We start from the raw sequence: 21,465 nt of genomic DNA on the forward strand, positions 1-21,465 counted from the left end.
ATGCGAAAATGGTACAGGCATCGAAAGCTTTCAATTAATAATTGTGGAAGTAATTCAAGAACACTAAATTGAGAGCACGGAATAAGCTAATATGCGATATGCAATAAGCTTGAAATGCGAAGAAGAAAGGTATTTGACTTAATAACTGTAACTGTCTTTAAAAAGTTGTTCTTGGTTGGATTTCAATGGCCTAGTAGCGACTGTTTTTACTAACTGAGCAGAAGACCGCGGGTTAAATCCCAGGCTTCTACCTATTATATTTTTTTGTATAAGAGGACTTGGTCAGAACTGTGCTGTAAAAAGTGGTATTCTGCACTATTAATACACTTTTAAACCAACTGATAAGTGAGCTTAAGATGTACAATAGATCGAGTGTGGACTTGGATACAGCCTTGTTACTTCGGATGTTATTCATCACCCGTATTAGCTGATGATTTGTGGAGTGCCTCTTCCTGAACCCGAACTGTTCCGGTAGGAGAATGTTGTGTTCCTCGACAAACTTGGGCAAACGATTGAGAATAAGTTTCTCGAACAATTTGCTCAGCGCTGAAAGAAGGCTGATTGGTCTGTAGCTTGAAGGCAATGTTGGACCCCTTCCGGGTTTGCGGATTGGTATGATTTTTGTTACCTTCCAAATGCTTGGAAAGTAGTGCAGTTCCAAGCATCTGTTGAAGATAGCGGGTAGAAGAGACTGCACTTTCATGCTAAGTCTCTTCAAGATCAAGTTGAATATTCCGTCGAACCCGGGGCCTTCATGTTTTTAGTGCATTTCAGCGCTGAGCAAATCTGTTCCACTGTGATTCTATCCTCCGGAGGGATAGCACAAGGGGAGGAATCAAGGTTGAGTACGCATTGCTCAACCTGAACTTCGAGCGGACTTTGGATGTTGGAGCCAAGCAAGTGCGATTTGGCAATATTCTCACCAATTGCATTTGCTTTCTCCTGACGGGTGATTATGAGCCGATCGTCATCATATTCATCTTTGAGTGGTGGAATGGGTTTTTGGTTAGGACCTTGGCAACTTTCCAGAATTGTCTGGAGCGGTCGTCCAGATTCTGGACGAGCCGCCCGAAACTTTCGTTCCGGAGTGAGACCATTCTGGAAGCAATCTCCTTATTCAGATCGGCCATTTCACGCTTCCTCGCTAGATCTCCGGTTCTTTGGAACTGGCGTCTACGAACATTTCTCAGTCGAATCAAAAGTTGGGTGTGGGAATCAATGGCAATAAACTTACCCCTCACAGGAACTCGTCGGACGCACTCCTCGTAAGCCACGGTTATGGCTTGGTGGAGTCCCTCAAACGCTCGGTGGATATCCTCCACGGTGTCAAGCGGCGGGTTGTCGATGATGTGTCTGTCTACCGCACGTCCAAACTGGGCCCAGTTTACGCGGTGGTAGTCCTTGTGCAGACTTGGAGCAGGGGCCACGTTGTAGCCCAGTTCAGCCACCATCGCACCGGTTGGTGGTCGGAGCTTAAATCGTTGATTGCCACCGGCTTGGATAGCCCGAAGTTCGTCAAGAAGAAATCCAGCGTGGAAGGGCTTCCCGCAGGAGAGATGAATGTCCGTTCATCCGGAAATTGCACTGTATACAGTCCATGCTGCGAGTGGTTGAATAGTAGGCTACCGTTCTGGTTCCGTTGGTAGTTGCGCCATGCTTCGTGACGAGCATTCATATCGCCCCCAACAATGAATCCGGAGCTCGTGCGAGTCATAGCGGTGAGGTCGTTCTTGAATTTCATCCCTAAACCGTTTCTGGCAGCACACTGGCGAGGACAATACACGGCTATGAACCGGACATTTCCGGTTGGCAATTCCACCTCCACACTAAAGGCCTCGATGATAGAAGTGCGGATGCGGGGCAGGGTGTGAAACAAGATCCCCTTCTTGATGATGACCGCAACACCACCCCCTGGAGTCGGTGCGATCAAGTTGGATAATGTTGTTATCAGGCAACCAAAAGCTGTCGCCGGATTTGAGATGGGTCTTTGTTAGGAGGCCCACGTCGGTATTGTGCTTGCGGAGGAAGTCAGCGAGGTTGAACTTTTTAGCTCGTACAGTGACGATAGTTAATGGTTTAGACGCCATACTGAATGATAAACTTACCGAGCACTTGGATCTGTTTGGGCTTGTTGCGGCACTGACGAAGTGCGCTGGTAATGTCGATGAAAATCTTCATCAGCTCATCCGCAGACAAGAGCTCGGGATTGTCGTTTTGTGCTAGTGGTCGTTTGCAGAATCCAGGGGGATGGAGAGCTTTGTCCAGCTGAGGGACCAGACGTTTCTTTACAGGGGCCGGATTGCACCCGTGGATTTGCTTGACCGTGCTGCGTAGCATGAAGAGGCGGGAAGTCCTCCACCCTGAATGCCGGAGAGTTTTCCTTCTTTTGTCCCGGTTGATTTCTTGTGGACACCTTGAAATCCTCGCGTTTGGGGCACTTTTTTTTCGATGATTGCCACCACAGTTGGCGCATTTAATCTCTTCCGCCTCATCGACGACACACTCAGAGGTAACGTGGTTTTGTGTGCATTTGCCACACCGCGACTTGATGTGACAGTTTCGGGTGCCGTGCCCGAAATTCAGGCAACGCTGGCTCTGGGTGACGTCGTGACGGCCACTACAGTACGGCTCCCTTCCCACAATGATGGAGTTGATGGAGCGGATAGCCTTCAACGCATTCAGCGTCACTGTTCCCTTCTGAAAGTGTACCAGGAAAAGACAATCCGGGTATTTTTTCGTGTTCTCGTTCCTTCGCGTAATCCGGTAGACGGCAGTTGGGACCAGCTTGTACTGGTCCTTGATTTGATCCAAGATGAACTTTGGATCGTAGCTCGGTAGACCTCGGATGACCACCTTGAAGGGCTTCTCACCGGGTATATCGTGGGTGATGAATTTCGCCTTGGAATCCTTCAGATGATTTACGGCCAGGTTGTATTCCGCTCTTGTGTGGAGCATCACCTTGGTGCCAATTCAACAGAGTTTGTACTCAGCTTTGACGCCCCATCGACGTGAAGCTAGCGATGAGCGTGTTGAGGGATGCATTTTATACCACCAGCGGTGGTAGCTTCACTTTTGTAGCACTCTGGGTGGAATTTTCGCCTTCATTGGCGACACCGAATTCACCGATGTCACTGACGTTCGTCGCGGTAATATCATCGTGACTCGCACCATCGGACTGGCGGTTACTCCTCCTCCTCTTACTTTGCTTGTTCGTTGCCGCTGGCTGGGCGTTTGTTCCATCGGTAGGTAGAGTGGCGAACCTATTTAAAATAGGTACACCACCCGAGCTTCCTTCACCGGGATCTTCAATCCGTTGTTTCTCGATTTCGTCCCATGGTGGGACACACTCTCACACACACATACACACACGAGATGACCGGACAACTTCCGACGTGAAAACTTGGAAAACGTTTAAAAGAAAACTGTTCGTATCTTTAACTAATGGTCTCTACTCGATTCTCAGATGGAACCATGAATATGTGCTCAGCTGAGATCGATTAGCGAGGCACCACGTCAGATGACGAATTACCGAATTGATTGTATATGGATGTATACGGGGGATTATTTTCTGTGTATAAGGTAAGGAATATGAATTCGAAATTTTGAAACCGAAGCCTGCGAGTGATGGTTAAATACGCAGTATTTACATCCATCCATTCATTCTTGGAATTAAATCGTTAATCGATCCGTCACCAACACGACCAAATGTGCATTTCCCATTATCAGTCTCACATTAATGCTCCAATTATCACATTCCAATAGCCGGCCGTCACACTGCAAACACCCATCCACTCCTACACACTCGCTCAATGGCTCATCGGCGCACTGCTTGAAGCTCAAGTGCGTGACACACTTGCTGAATCGTTTTTTTTTGCCATCACCATCAAACAAACACACTCATCAATGCAGTGAAATCGTCGATGATCGATCACATTCAAAACGAGACTTCGCATGTCAACAGCGATGAGCACAATCGAATCCAACTGGCTCCAACCCATTCGGTATGACTTACACCCCTCACCCTCACCTCGGTGGCAGACAGAATCCATTCAAGACGTCATATTTGCTGTCACAATTGCCACCCAGCTTGATCAGGTAAGCCGACTGTTGGTGTGAATTTGCATATTTGGCTCATAATCATTGAACTAGATAGGCATCAGTGCGTCGTGCTCTTGAGTCGATTGCAATTCCAAAATTTACCAACACAGTCTAGATCGTCAACAAATGGATCCGTTTGTTGATTTAATATGGTAATCTCAAGTACTTGATATTCCTATCGGTCGATGGGGGTGCATGGGTCGTTGAAATCCTGAGGGGTAACCAACGTGCCCATAGCAATAGGCAGTTAAGACCTCTGGGTGTGGGCTCCAAGATTCAGCTTCAGAACACCTCGTACAGGTGGCCTACGCACATCTCGTATGTGCTCCGACATTCGCCTTCTCCAAGGTCAATTAAGTCTAACTGAACATTACGGCAAGAATGTCATAAATAAATCATAACCTCAAAGCAAATGGTTACCCTGCACTGCTCCCGTATCCCCATCGCACACATCATGGTCGGGGTATGGTAGCTGAAATTAAAGCATAACGAAGCTCAATGTGCGACGACGCTCGTCAAGATAAAAGCAGCTCGACGCAGAAAATTTCAATCTGAAGCACGTGCTTGCCGGTGCATGGAAGCGTGGTTTTATTTATGGACGGCCAGATTGGAGATAGATCAGCGGCGTGATACAGCGGCAATTCGACAGATGAAACCAAACAAGCGAACGTTTTGTTTTGGACGATGGTCTTCTGGACGACCAACAGCATTGGAAAGAAATATGGCGCCAACTCTCCTCCTAATCAGATCGTAATGGACACGCGGTTTCTGCAATAAACATGGACAGAAATTGGATTGCGTGTACGTGTATGGAGATCTAACGTGACAGATTGGAGGAGGTTTTGTTTGACCCAGTTGCTGATCTTGGCCGAACGATTAGTGAAACGGTCAAGTTTGCGGTTGGAAGACGATTCGAGGACAGCGATTTGAGTGGCAAACTCGAATGATCTCTGGATTCTTAGTCCTCGCCAAGATTGCAAGACAATAGATAATCTGTTCATCTTTATGAATAGAGAGAGGCTGTCGATCGAAATTCTCAGGTGCAAGCACGGATTGGTTCCTCATTGTGGCTGGCACTACACCAATTCATCACGATCTTTTTTCCGAAATATTTATCAGCAACTTAGCATTGTTCGGTGTCCACTTATGCAGATCAAATACGCCGCCTTCCAGTAGATCTAGCCACTGCGATTGAGCTTGAGCAGCATCGCTCAAACCGTCGAACCCGGCTAACGCATTATCTATACAAAAACTATTCTTCACTAATGTCAGCCGACAGAGGGTACTTGTCACCTTCGTCGATTGCTAATTGCAGAAGTGCCCGCTGATCATAAACACATAATGTTTAATTATAGAATTTTTCATTGAACAGTTTAGAGATCCAAGAAAATCTAATTGGGATAGTTACTACTCCAAACTGTTGAACGATGATTTCATGCTGGTGGATAGTATTTCTTCCACTGAGCAGCTCGAGTTTACTTCGTTGATATTTATAGCTAACATTACAACAGCTTTTGAAAAAAGTTGTTCACTGAAGTGGAAAACCCAAGCAACACACAAGATCTTTAACAGTTTATATAACCTTTGTATTACTAGCCCAAGTAACAATCCAGTAACCATTTAGCATCCACTCTGATTTATGATGGTTTTATAACGACAATGAACAATCCAATTAGTTTAAATATAGCATTTCAAAGTGTAAAACATTCCTGCTTAGTAATTCAGCTTTTTAATGTTGTAAAAACCTTTTATAGTCTTGCAAGAAAGTCAAAAACTGTCTTGTTTTAAAAATAAATTTAAAACAGTTATCAATCCCTCCTTAAAACTTTTCTGTAATTCAAGCATAAACGTCATTAGCAATTGTTTATTAATGTCTTGATAAAATACTTTATAAACGTGTTCTATCATTATAAAAGCAACCATAAAATCATTTGGTTTTGCATTAGAGCAAAAAGCATTTATTGTTGCTTTTTAGGCTTTTTAAAGTGCATCATTAACTCCCCAATTACTCTGTTTACAAATTGAGCTTAAAAGATGGTTCCTCATAATTAATAAATGCCAATTTTATGACAAGGAAATCTCATAGAATAGACGAAGTAGGATGAAAAATTCAAGTCGATTTCAGAAAAATTTACTTCCTTAGAAGAATCAGCACACCATCAACGACAGACCATCTGGCGGAGAAGAGTAAACTGAGCGGTGCCATAAAACATTGTCGAAAGTTAAAACACATACCAGCCTTCTCCAGATCTTGCGAAGTATCAACCGACAGCAAACCACTGAAACTGTTCGTGAGCGGAGATTAGCTGGTTTCCGATCCATAGCAGCGATTTTAGAATCAAATCTTTGAAAATTTCATTCAAACGTACATCCCTGCATCGTTGGATGGTGCACTTCTGTAACCATCCGGAAGAAGGGGATCTTTTTCGGGAACGATTGCACTTCCAGCTGTTCGACATGCGAAATGTTGTAAAACAGTATCGCAAACTATCTGAGTAACTGCTTCCAATCCATCGGGAGAAAACCGCCTGGAAGAATCCTGGATCTCACAGCGCAACTATCGAAAGATAAACAAACTTTGACGTTTAACTTTTTGCAGGCAACTTTGCCTCCATAAATGCTGCCATAAATCGGAACGGGTTAGGATCAAGCAAAATGGCTTTAGATAAATACAATTCAGCCTGCAAGTTTTCTTCATAAAAGCCATTTTAAACCCTTATTAATTTGTCAAGGAATTCTTGAAAGCAAAACAACTTTTTCACAAATGACCCATGAAAATCAACTTTTATGCCACCGCCATGTTACAATTAGATTGCTTGTTTTTTACAATCTTCGATTTTCAATCAATATTTTCTTAGATAAAACTATATTTTGGTAAATTTAGCAATCAGCAAACATTTAAATGCGAAAATAATAAAAAGAAAGTCTCGGCCAAGCTCGATCTGAAGAATATATTTATTTTTTTCTATGTTAAATAATTAGTCAAATCGACGTTTTACGAGGGTGGACTTAATTTTTTCGATGTTTTCACGTACATTTCACATAAAATTTAATACGGCACTTAAAACTAGGCCACTTAATGAGAACTATTGTAATAAATTTGGATATTCAACAAGATTTTTATACCATCAGTTTCTATTTTCATTATTTTGATAAGATCGGATTCATAAATCCTTTTCTATCTTGATTTATGCTTTCCTAGTGGATTCAGCATGCGGCTAGGGGAAATGGCTCGGAAAGGGTTTTTATTGTTGCTAAATAGCTTTTATTGTAGCTTTCAAATGGTTATCAATGCGTTCGTCATACAACCTTTTGCAGTAGATCAATCTTGAAGAGCTTCGAGAATACACCCTTCAGAACCTTCTCCAGGGTGGGCCAACTAGACATATTCTAGTCTTAATGAGGTTTTGGTGGATGCATTAATGACAAAATAGCCTTGACCAGGGTTTTATGAATGTTGTTTTATAGTTGCTTTGTAGTATTTCATAAAACTTAAAATGTTACTGGGGAGTTTTGGTTGTAATGAAGTTTACTAAGCATAACGCCATGAATATGTGAATACAATTGAATAAAACATTACATTTTTCACCCACTTTATACTACTAGTTCCCAGAGAGCCAACAAATTCAAATTTGAGAGAGAAAATTCTCTCCCACGAGCTCAATCTCTCAGCATGCCATGTATTTTGATGACACACGATTTATGATTTCCCACGCACAGACTTCGGAATAGAGTACCTGGCACTGCAAGAGTTGTTGGTACCCTTATTTATGCACTTAGATTAACATTCGAAGTCCCCTCTTTTCTGCATAAAGTTACTTTCTAAGCCCCGACCCATTCATAAAAATGGCGCGAAATCCTGTTAGGGGCGGAGCAAAGAAAGTATTTTTTGTGCTAAGTTTGCAAAAAGGAGGGTCTGAGGTTGCTGACACATTTTGCAATGTCTTACTTACTTAACCAATCAGGGTAAGGCTTTCTTGTCATCTGCTGTCCGAAGAAGTCGTCTCCACTCTACTCGATCCATGGCCACACTTCGCCAGCCTAGCAGTCTGCGAAGGGTCCGCAGGTCGCCTTCTACTTGATCGATCCACCTTGCCCGCTGCGCGCCTCTTCTTCTTGTTCCTGTTGGGTCGCTCGAGAACCATTTTTACTGGGTCGTCGTCCGGCACCCTTACGACGTGCCCAGCCCACCGTAGTCGCCCAATTTTTGCAATGTGGACGATGGACGGATTTCGGTTGTTGGGTGAGTTGCAGGGAATCGGTTGAAATTGAAGTGATTCTGGGCTGGTGGTTAAGTGGAGGTGGCCACGGACAGCTGTGGAGCGTGGGGGTTTCTCGGTGGTGCTGATTGGGGATGGCATAGTGTGGCGGGGGTTAGTGGAATGGGGGTCGAAAAAAAGGGTTTTTCTTTTACGCATGCCGTAGCAGTGTGAAACGTGATAGGACAAGTTTTGGGATGTCAAAGCATTGAACCTGAAGAGTGAGTGAGAAGTTAATTTGGAAAGAACGAAAAAAGACAACAGCTAAGCATCACAATTATCATCTGCAGTGTCAGTATAACAGTGGTTTCTGGTTCGGCGCTGGGACGGGACTTGACAATCGGGTAGCGATCAGGGGCGGGATGTGCTACCAAATCGGCCTTCTGAAAATCCATCAATGAGATGGAACTATGTAAGGTTCAGTGAATTTCTCATCTCTTTCGTTCTCCCGCTGTTTAAACGGTTAAAGGAGTGTGACGTCAAACTCCGTCATCCATTTAATCAGCCGGAGAACGAAAGAGACGATAAATTTACTGGGCCTAACCTGTTTACGCTCATTGATGGTACGCTCATAAACAAACCATCGTTGCTTACGGCTTTGTTGTCGTTTGGGAACCAGTTATGCGAGGTAGGCGACGATTGTTTGTATTTGACAGTCATCTCCCCCAGGCAGGGTTACCAAAACTTCAGATAATTCTGTATTTCTACAGATTTTTCAGAGTTTTTAAAACCAAGAATCTGTATTCACAGATTACAGATTTTTAGGATTTAAACAGATTACACAGATTTTTAAAATATGATCAAATATAAAAAAAAATCAAACTTGAGATGTTAAAAAAAAAACATTTTTTTCACTCATTTTACCAACACCAACTTGTACATCTAAGCATGCTTTTTTTTGCGGAAATAAAAAGGAGAATGAGCACTGTCAGAGGTACTCTTTTTTACCAAACCATAATCAATTTATGATACATATATTGTTATCAGAAAAATGGCTCAATCCCTTTTCAAAGGAAATTTTTAAATTCACAGATCACAGATATCATCACAGATTTTCTGGACAAAAACTCAGATGAAAAGATTTTTTGGGCGAAAACACAGATTTACTTTTGGCAACCCCAGGTGGCTCGATATGAGCCACTTTGCTGTCAAATCCGAGCCAGTTTCTGATTGGTCGATTTGACAGTAGCAATCGTGGAATAAAAAGGACAGAGGGATCGCATAAATCTGGCTGGCAGTGATGCCGGAATCAATGTTGACGTCAATGGTGTTGTTAATTGTTTATATTTCCGAAAGGAAAGTTTAAAAATCGAGTGCACTGCGTGTCTTAAGCGATGGATATTGTGGTTTGTTTATGATTGTTTTTATTGTGTTGAGCAAAAATGATGTACAAACTGCTAGACTGCGGTAGAAACTCCGAATAAAATCCAAATTAAAATAGAAACAAATATTTTAAATTCCTGACATCATTGGTCAACTCCGTCAAACACCATGCACAACTTTCCGAAGGGCATTCTGGAAGAACATTAAGAAGAGTGAGAAGCTCGATTGTCAAGTCCCGTCCCGGGTTCGGCGTAGCACCGCGTTTTGTTTTTGGTTTCGTTTCGGTTCGGTTCGGTTAGTCAAGTGTTGATTGAATTTGGTGGTGTTGGTGGGCACGGTAGATTCTAGAAATCGGAGATCAATCGAAGGTTACTGAAGGTTGAATGATTTGGCTTGTGTGTGTGTGTGTGTGAGAGAGGGGGAAGTTGATTAGAACCAAGAACGTGAAGAGTTCGCGAGAAGTGAGTGGAAGCGGATCAAAGGAAGCGTTGGGTTTCAGTAGTGCTGTCATCGTCCTTATTGTCAGTGGAACGGTGGTTCTTGATTCGGTGCGATGCAGTGTTTTTGTGTCGATTGCGGATAGAGATAGTAATATAAAAAATCAAGTTGTCGTCATCATTCGTTGGTACAGGTGACATTACTGTAAATCATATATTTTAAATCTTTATATTATATCCTGAGTGGAGGGAGGGGTAGCCTAAGGGAATCAAAGGATTTGTTGACTGGATGGGGGTTCGTGGATTTGCCAGTCCCTTGTCACGTGATTACAGATGCCCATCTGGCCGTTTTGTCTTCCAAAGGTCTTCAATGAAGCAGATTCACCCTGCTGCAACAAACCATCAGATAGAACTTTACAACCGGTAAAGTATCTGCAAACATCCCATCACGTTCCAGTTGAAGATTGTTCTTATACGTTTTTCGTTTTCATTTTCGAGGGGACGTGTCTGCTTTTGCGGACAGTGCGTTTGATAGTCGGTTTGGTGTGGCTGGAGGATTTATTTTCATCGTTTCTAATTTGCCAGACGGATGACCTCGATCGCGTGAGGCATATTGCTCGGTTGTTATGGTTAGGTGCCTATGAATAATGCATTATGATTTTTTTTTCATAATGAGAGAGAGAAGGATTAGTAATTTCCATTTAATTCCACTACCTTATTTGCTTATCCTTGACAGATACGCGTATTTCGTCTACAATGTGCAGACTTCTTAAGTGTCTTGTACTAATACTCGACTGAAGAAAAACATGGCATTTACCGAATATATATTAACACAAGTAAAAGTGCCTTGCTTTTAAGTGAAAAATGTACTTGTGTGTGTGTTAATATATATTGGATAAATGCGATGTTTTTCTTCAGTCGAGTATTTGTACAAGACACTGAAGAAGTCTGCTTATTGTAGACGAAATACTCATATCTGTCAAGGATAAGCAAATATCCTCCCTTTGGCTAGTTTTTAACCTGGAAGTTGGTGGGCGGGCCTAATCTTATGCTTCATAGTGGAGCGTTGGAGACGGTTGGTTTAAGTCCGGCATCGTTGGCTCATGCCGTGACAGAATAGCGTCATGAGTATGCGATGAGGATTACTGAGCTTCCCCTCTCTGATGAACCATTGCATGAGAGAACCAAAGTTCTAGCCTGAAGTGATAGTATCACACTTGTTACTCCTTTGTTTGAAAGCCGCGTTGTAGTACGCTTACGTATAGGCACTGACGTTGGGTGCGATACTGGCGGGTTTTTCCGCAAATCACTCCTATTTTATTTGTCTGTTTATTGTCTGTTTATTTTGATGGTTGCTTTAAAATATCAATTTGGTATATATGTGAAAGGATGAATCAGTGGGAGATGGATTTTCGGTTTCTTTACATTTTACATCACAAATCTAGTACTATGTGTCATTTCCTCAAAACCCTCGAATAACCGACCTTTTCAATCCCTTCCTTTTCCCACGGCGTTCAAGTGGTCCGCATAGACTATTCAGCCGTTACCCTTCCTTTATCCTCGGCTTTGGATTGACTTGCGCTCCCATTGCCCCACCAAACGCTGCAAAATGAAAATGAAAATGAAATCTGTCAAGGGTAAGCAAATAAGGTAGTGGAATTAAATGGAAATTACTAATCCTTCTCTCTCTCATTATTCAGGTATTCCACTAAGACGCCCACATTCATCAGGATTTTTTTCATGTTGAAGCATGATTCGTTAAGAAAATAAATGTCACGATCGAATATGCAAGCTTGGCACTTGACCGCCCTAATAAAAAATACCATACCTGAACGATAACCCAAATGATTGAACTATTACACAAATAACCATACAAATTTTACCACAAACAAACCATGCACAAAATAACCATACAAATTTTACCACAAACAAACCATGCACAAAATAACCATACAAATTTTATTAGGGCGATTAGTTTTTGATGTGTTATTAGGTGTGTCCTTAACACGATCATGAGGGCCTGACGGTAGTCACGGCGGGTTGTGTTTGCTTATGTGGTTTGGTGGTTTTGATGCGGTAGTTTGACGCATAATCGGGGTGGTCCGGTGAAATATGAAGAAGATGGGCCTCATTACGGGTGTCACTACACGGTGATAAGGAAGTGATACTCAAAATAAGAGCCGTGAGTGCCGTACAAATAAAAAATCACTTCACTGTGACGACAAGTGACAAGTTTTCACCGTGAAGTGACATCCGTAATAAATCCCGATAACAGTCGTTTTAAAATGCAATAGAGTTCGGTTGAGACAGCTTAAAAGATGTGCCATATTTGTACGCTGGTAAAATCATCGTGTCAGTCGTAGTTTACTTTGTGAAGTAAGGGGTACGGTAGACAAAAAAAAATTGTGAAAGGTTTATGGATTCTGTTCTATCTTACGTAAGGACCAAATCGAAACGACGAACGTAAAAGTAGAATTCAATGAAGGCATAAGCGCTTTTTTGTCTCCAGGTTTAAAAGATCATCGTTCGTAGAGACTTATTCTTACGTAAAGGGCACCGCCGTCGGGTTTGATTTTAAATAAATCCCAAGTCCGGTCATATTAGGGAGACTAATAGTAACATCGCTTAATTATCGTATGCTTGGATGATGTGAAATGAGAAGCTTGGTGGCCTTAGAGCGACCATTTTTGCTTACTGAGTAGAACATCATGAGTTTAAGCTCAAGCCTCTCTACATTCAAGATTCGTTAATCGCTTTATTTGTTAATGTGTATACATTGGAATAACCACAAATCGATCATTGGTGTGTTGTAATAAAAGGAGCTCGTTTGCCTAGTGGCAAACGTTTTTACTTACTGAGCAGAATATAGTGGGTTGAATTCCAAGCTCTTTTGCGTTATATGATCGTTAGGATATCAATTCAGTTTATCGTTTACCACTGGGCTGCAATCCCAACCTTCTTACCCAATATCCCAGTGATTCCTCGTGGAAGTGCAGAGGTGTTCTCGGCTTCCATCAAAGCGAGTGTTGCGTCAACACATTCCTATCCATTCATTTCTTGACCTGCGTTCGGGCGCTGCCAGCGCTGGTATTGCCTGGTTTTAGATCATCAGTTTTTACATATTGAGGATGATTGTTACACTCTTATCTTATCTTCAGCCGAGTGGTTCTGAAATTTATTTTGCTGAGACTCAGTAAAAGAATTCCCGAGACTCAGCTAACAAACAGATATTTTGCAGAGATATCAGGAAAAGTAAATGCCGAGGTAATCGGCTGTTGGAGATTTTACCGAGCTGGATTAAGTGTGTAGTCCCAAGCATCGTTTATTGGTTATATGTGCAATCACAGAATTTTGCCAGTTATTTTTGAAAAACTGTTGGCAACTCTGGCTATACCTCTTGCTGCCCCTCAGCGGTAGACGGATTTATCCAGCATCTCCTTCTCCCTGGCAGCTATCTTCTCTGCCGATTGATGCAGAATAGAATTATCGGTTCTGTTGACATCTTTGAAAGAACCGCCCAAGTAATCAAAAGTTCTGATAAAAGGCTATTTGTGGCTTAAGCAGCTTGGTTGAAGGTGGTCTATAGAATTCTAAGTAGCCTCATTTTTAAGTCGTTATAAGAGCTTGGAAGTTCCGGTACTATAATTGAAGAGCATTCTAAGCAGCTTCTGGCGCAACTTGAACGGCATTTTTAGAAAATAAGTTAAAAAAGGTTTTTGTCCTTTATATTTAGTTGGCACTTTTAAGAAAGTCAGGTCTTTTTGAAAGCTGATTAAGTCTAGTTCTTCGGCATGCGAGCCCCAGCACGAACCGCTACGTCATCTGGGATATATTAAAGTGCACTGTTGTCCCGTCTACGGTTGGAGTTTTCAGTGCCAGCTGACTGACTTAAATGCGAAACACAACACCTTGATGAATTTTAAATTGGTGTTTGCCCGGTTGGTATTCCAACATACTTGTGGAGCAGTGGTTCGTAGATCGCATGTCGAATACGCGGGATCGAATCTAAGAAATTGCTCTTTATTTTTATTTTATGTTTGGATGGAATATTGTTGCACTGCATAAATATAAGAATTATAATTTATTTGAGCCACTGATCACTTCACATTTACGTACATTAATTTTTGATCCTAAGACTTGTACGGATTGCTTCATGTGGGCTATGACGGACCTTTTTAGAAACTTTGAAATTGCTAGAAGTTCCGTAGGGAACTTTTAAGATACTTTAAAGTTGCTGAGAAGTTCAGCTGTAGTAACTTTATTCGAACTTTATTGAACTTGAAGGTTCTGTCGGAACTTGATTTGAACTTTATAGAACTTTAAAGTGAGTTTTATCGTTGGCGGAACTTTTGGTTATTTGGGCGGATGATCCTTTTCTGGTGAATGAAGCGTTCATAGACATAGACTCAGCACATTTTGACTGTTATTATTTTTAGTTTAGCTTTGATAATTCTGTTGTTATTATTTGGTTATTAAATCAACCGGACGTTTGCTTTCTTTGTCGATACACAGATTAAAATTCACCACAAAATTAATGCATTTTTTTACCCATGAAAATTTGCAATACTGCTCGAATAATCTCATTAAATATTAATTTTACCCCGATTCAAACCAGATTTTTCCTTTTTTTTCCTTCCAGAACATTAACCATCATTTCCCACGGAACGATGAACATTGGTACGCCGGCAGACAAATTTGTGCGATAGTCCCTGCCTGTTGATAGCAAGTCTTAAAATCTACCAAAATAAAAATTCGACACCGTGAATCAACGAACCGACGAATGGTATAAAGCTAAGGTGATTCCGCTGGACGGAGACAACCATCATCATCATCATCGTCGTCGTCGTTGAAGTTTTTAATGAATCGAGTTACCACCAACCGAGCGAGTGACCCATCTTCCACACTTGGTAAGCAAACATTCCTCCTCAAAAGCATACACTTGTCGGACGATTGTTGTTGTTGCTGTTGGGGCTTGACCGTAGCGTGTAGAGTTTATCACAGGATGGAGTACCACCTCTCGTAATTTGTAATTGTTTTGCTAAGATTTCGTTTTACGAGCGATTATGAGTCTTTTTTTATAGCCTCGGAGTTGATGCAATCTGATGACTCTGTTGTAAATTTTAAATTTGCTGGGGTAATACACCTAGCGGTGTGGCTGAGGATCATCCAATTTGTAGTCGATGTCAATACTTTTCTAAAAAAAAACAATCAAATGATATTCCCCTTGAACCAAGCAGCTGATTAATGCAACTTGAAACACGGCGAAGCTTCTGAGTTACCTACCAGGCTACTTGAACGACTCGTAAAGAAACGGAGCTAAGGTCAGCATCGCCCTCCACTTGTTCTCGTTATAAAGATGTCTCCTCGACCGTTCGTTGACAACGGAACAAAGAACTCCGATCGCGATGTCATCCGAGCAATAATTTAAAAATAAAAAATAAAACAGCACCATAAATTAATCCGGCTACAACGATCGAGTAATCTGCAGCGAAACGACCTTTGGGTTGGGTTGATTATTGTTGTAAGTATTTTTATGGATTCCACCTGATTTAAAATGCGCAGTCGGCTCACAGAAAGTGGTTACCCACCTACCAACCACCTTGCGTGTGATTGATTAAGGTGGATTCGAAGAAGTAGAGGATGTTTGCGTGAGTGTAGTTTGTGGTGGGTAATTACAATTTGGTTTACAATGCCAAGTTCACGTGATGCGTCACCGACTGCGTCGGATTGAAACGGCAACTCGGGTGAGCTTTACAGGGTCTGATGGATACCTACTCCGGAATGTTTGCTGCAATTCGATTGCAGGGAACGGTCTGAACATGGGTTGAAAATGAAGTTCACTTGTGGATCGCAAATTAGAATGCGTAAGTCACGAACGAGTGTTCTAACGTGTAACACGATGTTTTTACAACTTTGTTGACTTAATTTGGGTCATCAACACTTCAAAGTTTTATAGAATAGATAAGCTGGTTATTTGCAATAGAAGCAAGCTCATCGTTTCACCCCTAGTTGTAAATTGACGTATTTTTCATATCCGAGTAGTTCCACGCCAACTGACGGATCGATTATATTTTCCTCTCTCCAAATTCCATTAAACTTCGCATAATTGTTCACTACGAGCAATGAACCAAATTGATGCCGGTGTTCAGCCATTTTGACTCACGCTAATGTTTCAAAATGGCGTATTCGATACTTTTAAATAAATCATAGCAAGAAAATGGCTCTCTAATAGATTTGACGTGTGAGACAAACTTGTACACGGCCAATGAGATCAACTCAAATTTAAGTTCAGTTTACTTATAATCGCAAAAGTGCGATGAGTAAATTTGCCTCATGTTGAAATTCTAAAAAATCTGCTGAAAAATGAGTCAAATTGCTAAAAGCTTCATAGCAATTCCATGCATATAAGGAAAATTTCGGAATCTTCAGGAACCTTCAATAAATTCCAATAATTTAGGGAAAGTCCAAAATCTTCACGGAAAAAAAAGGAAAAACAATCTAAACTTCAAAGAACATCCTTGAATTTCGCGGAAGTCCATAGAACTTTAGGGGATTTTTGTGATTTTTATGTCAGTTTCAACAATTACCGGGCAATCCCAGGAACATGAGCAGGAGAATAACGAGAACTTCAGATAATTTCCGTGAATACCATGAATGATAAGTGACCTTCGGGGAAGTCTCATAAACTTCACAAACATTGTAGGAAGTTCTGAGGAATGGAAGGAAGTTCTGAGAATTTTAGGGTTTCATGAACAAACTGCGGGAACATCAGGGATATTCTGAAAACTTTTCGAACATTTTGGGATGTTCAGAGAAGCTTCATGAACTTCATGGCAATTCCATGAACTTCAGGAAAACTGCAGGAGCTTTAAAAAAGCTTTAAGACTATCAAGCATATCCAGAGCATTTTAGGGAAGTCAAGAAAACTTCATAAAAGTATTTTAAAGAAGTTCCAAATAGTTTAGAGAACCTTGGTCTAGGGAGCTTAAGGGATTGTCAGAGATCATAAGGGTGTACGTTCACACACGTCCAAAAAATGAAAGATCCAATACATTCAAGACAGATTCATTAACGTCTGGAAAATTTCAATAATCCTTAAGAGGTTCCGTGAATTTCAGGAATGTCCAGAAAATTCCAGAAAACATCAGTAATATTTCGGGTACTTCACAGGAGTTCAGAGCACTTCAGGAAAGTCTAAAGGTACCATACGACGAACTTTAGGAGCATTCTGAGAACTTCAGGGAAGGTACATCTGGACAGATCAGTGAACCTAATTTCAAGGGAATTGCTGCAAGTTTGAAGGAGTTCCGGAAATTGTGTAAACCTCCGCAAAGTTCCGAGGGCGTCAGGGAAATTTCGGAAACGATTGAGAAGTTATCAGAACATTTTACGGGATGCTCCGAGATTTCCATGGCAATTTCGAGACATTGAAAAAAATGGGAGCTTCAGCGAAGATGACAGTTCCACTAATTTCAAGAAAATTACGAGAACTTTCAAAAATGTTGCCAAATCTTCACGAAAGCTTAGAGAACCTCAAAGAATATTAGAGATTTTAAGGTAGTTTCATTATGTTTGAGGAAGTTTAGAGTATTTCGAGGATGCACCGAGAACTACAGAGCAGTCCCATTAAGTTCAGAAAAAAAAATGTAGGACATTTCAAGAATTTTTAAGCAATTATTATATGCCGAGAATTTCAGAAATCTTCCGGAAACTTCAGGAACATTGTATGGTCGTCAAGATAATTGTGTGAATATCAGGAAAATTGTCGGAACATTAGAACACATAGGCAACTTTAAAGAAGTACCAAAAACTTCAGATAAGTCAAAAAAAGAGACATACTCTTATTTTGCCGTTAGATTTTCTAACAGGCACCAACGGGTTTGTCCAGTCACTTTAGCATTCCTCAATGACATCCATGTCCTTGAATCTCTGGATTTCCGCGTCGATCTCTTCCTGAATCCCAGGTGCACATCGATACATCACTTGGTTTTTTGGTTTTCGCCTCTTCTTTGAGCACGACTTCATGCTGGATTAAATGCGTCCGGCCAAGCTTCTTGCTGCTGGTTAACTCAAAATTTTTCATCACCTGTACCAAGTCCTGTCGTTCCTCGTCCGTCAAATTGTGCTTGACTTCAACAGTATCCACCGTAGGCTCCTGTGTTTCCTCCGGGATGTCGAAGGTTGGAACGTCCAGCATCGTATCGTTCCCTGATGACGGAATTTTGGGAAGTTCTCCTATCGGTTCCAGGGTGAAAGCTATGAACTCGTCCGTGTCATTAAATTGACCTATCTGATCTGGTCTGTTACCTAGGTCTGCCATCGATGTAATACCAAAATTACATCCTAGAATAGGTTTCGAGATCTTTGATCTCACACGTGTCCCTATCGTCTTGTCTGAATTTTAATGGTATGAATGCGGTCGATAGGGCCAAAATGTGGTGTTGTTTCGGAATCTTTGTTGTCTTCTGGAATGTTCGGGTTCCCTGACGTACATCCCCTTAATTGTTTCCCTGGTTCTGCCTACCTCGTCCGAAGGTCCGTTCCGCGCATTTCTGACATGAACGGATTGTTTGTCCTACTTTGCCGCAACCGTAGCAGAAGATTACTCGTGGCTCCTTACAATCCCACCAGTTGTGACCAACCTTCCTGCAGTTCCAGCATACGTTCCCTTGCAAATGTCCAGTTTGTTTTTGATTCGTCGTTGTTTGTATTCCTCCTCATCATCGGTTGGTTTCGTTGGCTTGCTCTCTGACCTCCCACGTTCGGAAGATGTACTTTCTACCTGATGAATATTCCGTTGATTTCGAGGCTCCGTATTCCTTATCTCTGGGTATGGCTGGAAGCTGGTATCAGCCGCCTCAATCCGGTGATTAAGTTTGATTAGATGTTCCAAGTCTCGTATTAGAATAATGGAGGTTTTTGAGCGATAATGGGGGCGCATATTGTCCCAGACAACTTCGAACTTCCGTCGTTTCGAAAGCGGTTTTGAGAGCATTTTGTTAAGCCGTTCTATTTCCGATACAAATGCACTTAAAGATTCACCTCTGTGTTGTTTCCGCTCGTGTATCCGTTGTCGAATTCCTTGATCCTGATTTGGTTTCCCGAACCGAAACCTGATTTTCTCCTCGAAGTCATCCCAATCCTCTAATTCGTCCACGTATGTAAAGAATCAGTCCGAAGCCTGACCTTCCAGAATTCAAGTGTATGTCTCGAAGTAAACTCCGCTGAGAAACTACTTCTCGTTCTGCTATCTTCTTCAACTTGGATGGATTGCTATCTTCTTCAATTTTCTATGGATTCTGTTCTGTTGTCCCCGGAAAAGGAGAGCTTCCAGTGCTCAATCCTTCGAAACTGTCGAAAATCTCTGCTGTTCCTTCCACGGTATCTGTCCGATCCGCTGGTTCTATCGTTACTGGGACTCCTACCCTCGTTGCTTCGTCGATCGTTGGCCTGCCTTCTGTTACGATGCCAGTCACGCTGCCGATCGTCGATCCCACGGTCGGATTCGTCTGAGTACGATCTAGGTCCCTTATTGACTTTACTACTTCTTCCTTGTCCTTTGCCACTATGCCTCCCTCTATCCGAGTCACTGCTGTCGGAATCTGTGGTTTGTGACTTTTCTTTAGCTGATAGTCTGTTGGCTGGTTTCGTTCGTTCTGTCATCCCACGATCCTTACACGTGTTCTTTTGGTCGTCCTTGGCTCTAAGATTCCCCAATCGCTGCAGTGTGTGTGGTTGGCTGTTTGTCTTTCCCCTTCGATTCCTTCTTGTTGTGGATTGGTCGTGTAGGTGGTAGTTTAGGTTTTGCTCCAGTCTTACTTGAGTCCTTGGGGAAAGTAAAACTTGTCTGAATTCAGCTCGCCATAAAACTACCTGAGACGTAGTTCTCGGAACTGTGCTGAAGTTCACGTAACTACCCTAAAAATCCGTAAATATTTGAGAATTTCTCTAGACTTGCTCGAAGTGCTAATAATTCCCTTACATTCTCTGGACTTCCATGTAGTTCACTGGAAGTTTAAAAGCAGTGATGCAAAATATCATGACACTCACGTGACACTCGTCTACGCGTTAACCGACTTTCGCTGACAGAACGGTTTGTCACGCAGTGAGAGGTAGAGCCATGGCAAACAACAATGACCAGTAATGGTCGCTGCTCATAAGCAAAACGTTACACTCGCTGCTGATGATGAAAAACACAACGAAAACAGTGTTCTTCGTCATATGCCCTAATCTGCTGTATTCCTCCATGAACTGATGGTACTGTTCTCGCACACCAACATCCCTCGCCAATCTACGTTCTGTGCCTTGAAGCCGCCGGAATGAGATGTCCCGTGACTCGCCCAACCTGGAAATTGCGTCTTCATCTTTCGGCAACGAAACGGAGTATCGACCCATCGGATTCCCTGCGAACCGACTTTCGGAAAATGTCCTCACATTTACTTTCCTCCAACGAAAGAACCTTGGAACTGCCAATCTTTTCACTAGCCAAGACCGTGCGACTAGCTCCTCTAATCCTTGTGTAGTTGCCGTACTACAAGTGATGCCTAAGCCTTGACTTGGACTTGTGAGACCTCCGCAGACCACCCAACCGAAGACTGATTCGTTAAGTGTCGGCAATTGATCTCCGAGGGGAATTCTTCGACCAGTTTCGAAGAAATCGAAAAAGGATTCGATGCCCAACACCATGTCCACTAGAGTGATGCAAAATTTGAAATTTTCGCTCCACAATACTTAAACGATTGCAAATCGGATCCTGAATAACTTCTCAAAATTTGAACCCATTTGGTGAGAAACTGAGATGACACAAACCATTTGAAGTTTGTATGGGAATTACTATGGTAAAACCAAGATTTTTGTTCATGTCTATCTAATAATTCACCATATCGGTCTGCTTCTAAATCTTTCAACTGTACTTGTAGGAAATTTTCCCAGCTACAACTTTGCTGAAGACCACTTTTTGATTAAATGAAAGGATCGTTCAATGGTTCAATGCGCTGATGTCTTATGATCATGCTCAATCAACTGCTCAGCAGGCAACATTGGTGTTTTTGGGGCGTTGAATAGGACTCAAAAATCAGGGCTACTATGTCACACTGCAAAATACAGTGTTGCCTACAGAGCAGCTGCTTGATCTTGTCATAAGTTTACCAATCTCTTAAATAATTAATAACTTTTTCCTGTCTCGTTTTACATAGAAACGATCTTCAGCAAAGTTGTAGCTGAGAAAATTTTCTATAAGAATGGCTGTCGAACTGTTTCGCAGCTCAATATGGAAAAAGACTAGAAGGCAATGAACAAAAAGTTGAGATTTCCCATAGTAATTTACATGTAAACTTCAAATGGCTTGT

The 21,465-nt window shown here is 41.9% G+C and overlaps 1 protein-coding gene across 1 annotated transcript in view; it reads left to right on the forward strand.

Annotated features, from left to right (window-relative positions):
* The window catches only part of LOC135702476 (uncharacterized), a 518,995-nt gene that overhangs the window by 262,243 nt on the left and 235,287 nt on the right, over window positions 1-21,465 (forward strand). Inside the window, exon 4 of the mRNA XM_065223519.1 lies at window positions 14,757-15,024. The gene's annotated coding sequence lies outside the window, so the exon portion shown is untranslated. The remainder of the gene's footprint in view (window positions 1-14,756; window positions 15,025-21,465) is intronic.

Source organism: Ochlerotatus camptorhynchus, unplaced genomic scaffold (genome assembly GCF_037179485.1).
Source record: "Ochlerotatus camptorhynchus isolate MF236.1 unplaced genomic scaffold, CSIRO-AGI_Acam_v1.1 ptg000193l, whole genome shotgun sequence".
In the NCBI taxonomy this organism is placed as follows: Eukaryota; Metazoa; Arthropoda; class Insecta; order Diptera; family Culicidae; genus Ochlerotatus; species Ochlerotatus camptorhynchus.